This window comes from Macadamia integrifolia, unplaced genomic scaffold (genome assembly GCF_013358625.1).
Source record: "Macadamia integrifolia cultivar HAES 741 unplaced genomic scaffold, SCU_Mint_v3 scaffold713, whole genome shotgun sequence".
Classification (NCBI taxonomy): domain Eukaryota; kingdom Viridiplantae; phylum Streptophyta; class Magnoliopsida; order Proteales; family Proteaceae; genus Macadamia; species Macadamia integrifolia.
In genome coordinates this window covers 20,562-26,753 of record NW_024870521.1, presented here as the reverse complement: position 1 = coordinate 26,753, position 6,192 = coordinate 20,562, and the positions used below count along the sequence as shown (strand labels likewise).

Below are 6,192 nucleotides of genomic sequence, written 5' to 3'. Positions count from 1 at the left end.
AGAATTCCAACAGTTGTGTGAAATAGTATGCCTTACTAAAGTTACCTAACTAGAGTTATTTTGAGCATAATATTGAGCAATGTTAATTAATATGGGTCGGACTGGGTTTCGACTCGGTTCCTTTGTGGATCGCCCACTTGGGGTAATCATAGACCCACTAAGATTGGAAACCCTAGCAAGCCAATTCTCTATAAATGAGAGGATTTTGGCCACAGAGCCAATTGGGGTTTTCACCTAATCTCAAGTGTTCTCTTTCTCCTTATTCTCTTCTGTCTCTCCCAATTGAGAGTGTGTCTCCAAGGATCTCCATTGCAATCCTTGGATTTGGAGGGTAGAATATTGCCTAGCGATTGCCTTACGAGATCGTCACATCCTTTCGTTTGTTTGCTATTTGTGCGGATCGACGCGAGGTGCAACCTGATTCATTCCGCTACGAGAAAAGCTATACTGAGGTATCCCTCAATACTCATTTACTTTTTATTTAACATTAGCATCAAATCCGTGGTTATTGGTTGTATTCTATCGTATATGATCGCATAGCGTTGCAACTCGTCATCCTTGTTTGCGGCTGTACTGCATGGTAAAATCTAATCCTATAATTTGCACTTTGTGCGCACCATAATAAGAGCGGCATCGGCATCGGCATCGGCATCGGCATCGACCGAAACCCATGAATTTTCGCTAATTTTTTTTTCTCTGGCTGCGGGAACAGCTCGCCGTACGCTTGGAAGCCGCTATTCTGTGACTTGCGGTAACCAGTGAAAAACGCTGGGATGAGAGAATATTCCATACTTATAACCCTTTGCCCCACCACTTGTGAGAATTGTTTTTTCTGTGAACTCTTGTTTTAAAAAACAAAAAAAAAAAAGGGAAGAAGGTTTGACTATTGTTCATTTAGTACCCAAATCAATTAATTCATCTTTTGTTTGAAAAAAAAAAAGGTTTTCATCATTCCTTTTTTTGTTTGCTTATGTCAAAGCAATGAAAAAAAAAAAAAAGGGAATAACAAATCTGTACATTGGTTAAAGATTCAATCCGATCGGATCGGATTTTATTGGGTCATATGGATTAGGGGGCGGATTGGCAGTGAATAAGTTTTTTAATCTAAACATATTTGGTGGGTTTTATATGATGGATTTTATCATTATGGCATATGTTATGCTATGGATGGCTACAATGATAAATATCTCATGATCATCACATGAACCATGTTTTTATGGTACTTGCTTGGATCGACAAGTATTGAAAAGTATTGGTTATGATTTAGGATATATTTGTTGAACCCTACTCAAAGATTTATTTTGTATAATTTAATTTAGGGTTTGAGTTTATTTAACCATACCTAAAATTATGTTTTTACCCTCATTGACTTAAGTCAAAGGGGGAGGGTAATTTATATGATTTACTTTATTGTTGTTAATATGATGATGTATATTTATGTTGTTTGCTTTATATTATTGGGATTATTGGCATGACTTGAACCTACAACCTTCGCATTATTAGGCCAGATATATTAATGCTTTGAAATGTGTTTTAGTATGTATATGTTAATGTATTGGCAAATCATCATACCCTCCCATGACGGTTTTGACTTGAGACTAGCTCCACTTGTTGGGATGCGTGGTCGATCTCCACCCATTGACCCATAGATATTTATTTATTTATTTCTTTTGGATTGGAGATCATAATTGGTATTTAATTAAAGTGGGCATGTTCATGTATGTACGTCAGAAATAGTCTTCGTGTATGATGTAAAGTGCGGCGCTCCCTACTCAGTAGATTGACGTAGTAGGTTTTTTAAGTGATGTAATTATTTTTTGAAACAATATAATTAATTTTTGAGAAGCCTTGTAAAGGGAAAGCGCCTCGCACTACATATCATACGCTTACACTACCTCGACATGCCACTTTAAGTACCAATGGGGTTCCTATGTGGGACCCATGTGCACTCGTTTGTATGACGCAATTTTGTGAATTGAAGATACATAATTCTCTTCATATTTATTCGAAATCGATTAAAATTATATTTCCTTGACCCACACATGTGAGATTTGATTATGAGTTTAGCGAAATTTTTGATCTCACTGTGTGTAGTAAGGAACCATTAATTTTAATTAGGGTTCTTGGAACAAGTTTTTAATGTGTACCTAATGTTTACCTTGCACATTCTTGTATGTAGTGATATGGCCACTAATCATGTTGTTGCGGACCTCACCAAAGGTGACAAATTGACTAGACCTAACTTTGACATGTGGCATCGAAAGATTTAATATTTGCTCAATGAGAAAAACTATCTTGAGTATTTGACCAATGTTATGGACAAATCCACTGAAGGTACTACCGCTCAGCACCGTCGTGATATGGAAGCCTATAATCAGTGGGTGAATAAAGATCGCAATATGCATTTTTTATTAAGCTATGCATGATGAGTTGATTCGTGATTACGAGAAACACACCACAACTAAGTCCATGTGGGACTAGCTGAACACTGACTTCGGAGGTACATCTACTACAAGGTTAAAGGGTATGTATGACCTTAAAGTTTGAGATGTATAAGATCGATCTTAAGCACACTATTCCTGAACACCTTAGGGTGGTGAAGGATATGATTTGGAAGCTGAAAGATGTTGGGACCACTCTCATTGATGAACAGCAGGTTTAAGATATCATTTGGACATTATCCGATTCTTGGAACCCCATAAAACTTGTTCTTACACACAATGACAACATTAGAAATTTTATTGATGTTGCACAACATGTGGAACTTGAGGTGGAGCGCCAAGAGGCAAACTGCATAACTGCCCCAGTCACCCAAGGAGGCAAGTGTAATATCAAGCACAAAAGACAGGACAACCCAAGAAATCAAGGTATGGCTCAGAACCAGGCCCCAAAAGAAGGCAAGCCCGCCAAGTACAAAAGAGGCAAGTGTGGCAGATAGAAAGATTTATCCAAGGTCAAATGCTACAACTGCCAGAAGATGGAGCACTTCGCTTGTGATTGCACTGAGCCGAAGCAGGTATCATTTATATCCCACTCTCCTTGTATATATGTTTGTACCCATATTTTGGTTGCCCATACATAGTCTGATTGGATTGTGGATACAGGAGTAACAAAATATATAATGCGAGATCGATGAGGTTTTGTAGATTATCACAGAATTTTGGGTGGATCCCAAAACGTGTTCATAGGGAACGGTACCAGTGAAGCAGTTCGAGGAGTTGGTACTTATCAACTCAAGATGCATACTGGATGCACCTTATTTCTTCACAATGTGCTTTATGCATCGAATATTCAGTATAATCTACTTTAAGTTTCTGCATTATTACCTTTAGGATATTCATTCCATATTGACAGTTGCATTTTAGAGTTTTATTTGAGCGGTATTTTTGTTGGACGTGGATTCTTTACTTGATGAATTTTTCAAATTAGATTTAATTGATTCTGCTTCATTTATTTCTTATGTAGCTAATACATGTGATAATTCTGAATCTATTACATGGCATGCTAGATTGGGACACATAGAGCGAGACAGGATGACTAGGTTAGCTAGAGAAGGCCTTTTAGGCCCACTCGCTAAAATCAACCTCCCTGTATGCGAGCCCTGTCTAGTAGGTAAGGCTCATCGAAAGCCTTTTGGAAAGGCAGTCCGAGCTACCCAACCTCTAGAACTTGTCCACTCAAATATTTGCGGACCTATGAATGTAAAGGCATGCTATGGTCCTTCTTATTTTCTCACATTTATTAATGATTATTCGCGATATGATTATGTATATCTAATTGCTCACTGCTACGAGGCATTAAATTGCCTCAAACGCTTCATGGCAGAGGTTAAGAATCAGTCAAGTAAGAGCTTAAAAGCTCTGCGCACTGACCGGGGACACGAGTATCTATCTGACCAGTTTAAAGAGTTGTGTGAGAAGAAGGGGATTCACAGGAAATTAACCATTTCTCGCATTCCACAGTAAAATGGGGTAGCGGAGAGGAGAAATAGGACACTCTTAGATATGTTAGGTTGATGATGGCGCAAGCCAACTCCCGATATCTTTCTGAGGGGATGCTCTTCTGACTGCTGCCTACATCCTTAACCGAGTGTCTTCACAGTCAGTTCCTTTGACCCCTTATGAGTTATGGAAGGGCACAAAGCTAAATTAAGGGCATATACGACCATGGGGATCAGCAGATTATGTTCACATGACCTACCATAAGTTTGGGAAGCTTGGCCTTAAAGCTAGGAAACGCATCTTTATAAGAAATTCCGACAGCTCGAAGGATTACGTTATATACGGTGAACACCTTGACGGAAGAATGACTGAGAGAGTCACAGGATATCGACTTTATTGAGATAGATTTTCCTAGCATTGGTGATACTAGCAGGGATCCCGACCTCTTTGAGATAGAGGACGGGGAAAGTGTCTCACTTATTGTAATACCCCGCTTCTTAAACCCGGTCTGATTTCGCGGTTGAACTGGTTTAACCATGCAGGAACCGAGCCAGAGGATATTAGAGCGGGTTCCTTATGGGCTATGATGGCACGGGTGACCTTAAATACCGGCTGGCCCGACAAGTCCGAGCCAGTGCCAGAAGAGACGGGAGTGCCCAAACCGTGTACGTGCACCTACCATAAGGCTATCTACAGATAAAACAGGTATTATATCCGTATTTTAAGGTATATACGTATGCTACATCGTATGCCCGGGGTGGGGTTCGCGCCGAGGTCCGAACCCGGTCAAAATCCCAAGTCTTGGCTCTCAGGTGGGTAGGACAGGTGGGTGCACCCACCTGAGTGACCCATCCAAGAGCACTATTCACTTAATTAGGAATAGTATATAAGGCTTTATGATTTCTTTTCTTTCCATTTATTACCCTCGTACGTTTGGTGAGAAAAGTAAAGAGGAGAGAGAAAAGAGAGGGAAGAAGAAAGGAAGAGGAAGAAAGGAAGGATTTCAGTGGCGCCGAAGCTCGATCTTGCCATTTCGGTGCCGGGTGAGTAATCTTCAACTCTAGATCTACAGTTGGAGGTAAGAAAAGTTGGGTTTTACGAACGTTCACCATACCCAAGCTTTAAACCCTTGATTCGAGTATGGTTTCTTGAGATCTTGTAACTACCCTTTGAAATGATGAATCTAAGGTTTAATAGATGATTTATGTGTTGATCTTGAAGGATTTGAAGAGATATTGACAAGATAGAAGAAGCATTGTGAGTTGGAAGTGATTTGAAGGGTTTGAAGTCATTTTTTGGCAAAGAAGGTAAGATGGTTTCCCTCACTTGAATCTAACCTAGATCTAGGTTAGAACCATCTTATAGGACCTTGAGGGTGTGAAGAAGGGGTGGGGAAAAGCCCCATTTGATTCCCCAAAGAATGGAGAAAACGGGGAAGAAGCAGTGGCTTTCCCGCCAAAACCGGTGGGTATAACCGGCGGGTACCTACCCGCCTGTAGGTACCCACCTGAGAGGGCAGGGGGCCTTCAGGCCTAACCGGCGGGTACAACCAGCGGGTAGGTACCCACCGGTCTTGGCAAAGGGTCCCTGGCCCAACCGGCTAGTATAACCGGCGGGCCCCTACCCGCCGGTCAACCGGTGGGTAAAACCAGTGGGTAGACAGCCCACCTGTCTGACCCACCCGTGTGGCCCCGAAGGAGATCCTTATGTCCGATCGAACCCAAATCGGACGTGTGACCTTCTTTTGACGTTCTAAACATGATTTTGACATCGGATTTCATTAATTTTGATTCTAAAATGGTGAAGTACTAACCCCGCTCAATTATGTTAGGTTCACCAAATCCTACCCGATTCGCTCCGGATCTCACCCGTACCGATCGGGAATCCTTGTACGCTACAAGTAAGTGGAGAGAGGACGTTTGGCCTTGTTTCAAGGCATTTGTTTGGCATTCATATAACTATATCTAATCTAGTCATGTCATCATGAATATGCTATATAGATTAGTCATTCCACTCATTGATGTGCATATATGCTATGTTTACCTTTCAAATGCCAATTGAATGAGATGTTTATATGTTGAATGTGGACATCATGGAGCATAATGCATTGATAGACTAGATGCCGTGGTCGGCTTGGAAACGAATGCATTGGTGGCCCGTGGTATGGGACACGGAGGCACTATGCAGTCGTACTATTGTCATATAGGAGCATGCGGTATTAGGATTCTCACCATCCCATGCTACGACCTTT

At 41.0% G+C, this 6,192-nt stretch overlaps 1 long non-coding RNA gene across 1 annotated transcript; it reads left to right on the top strand.

Annotated features, from left to right (window-relative positions):
• The first annotated feature begins 240 nt into the window (after nt 1-240).
• Nucleotides 241-2,664, top strand: LOC122069790. The gene is made up of 2 exons (XR_006137538.1): nt 241-452; nt 2,180-2,664. It is a non-coding gene; the product is annotated as an uncharacterized LOC122069790 (long non-coding RNA).
• The last annotated feature ends 3,528 nt before the right edge of the window (nt 2,665-6,192 follow it).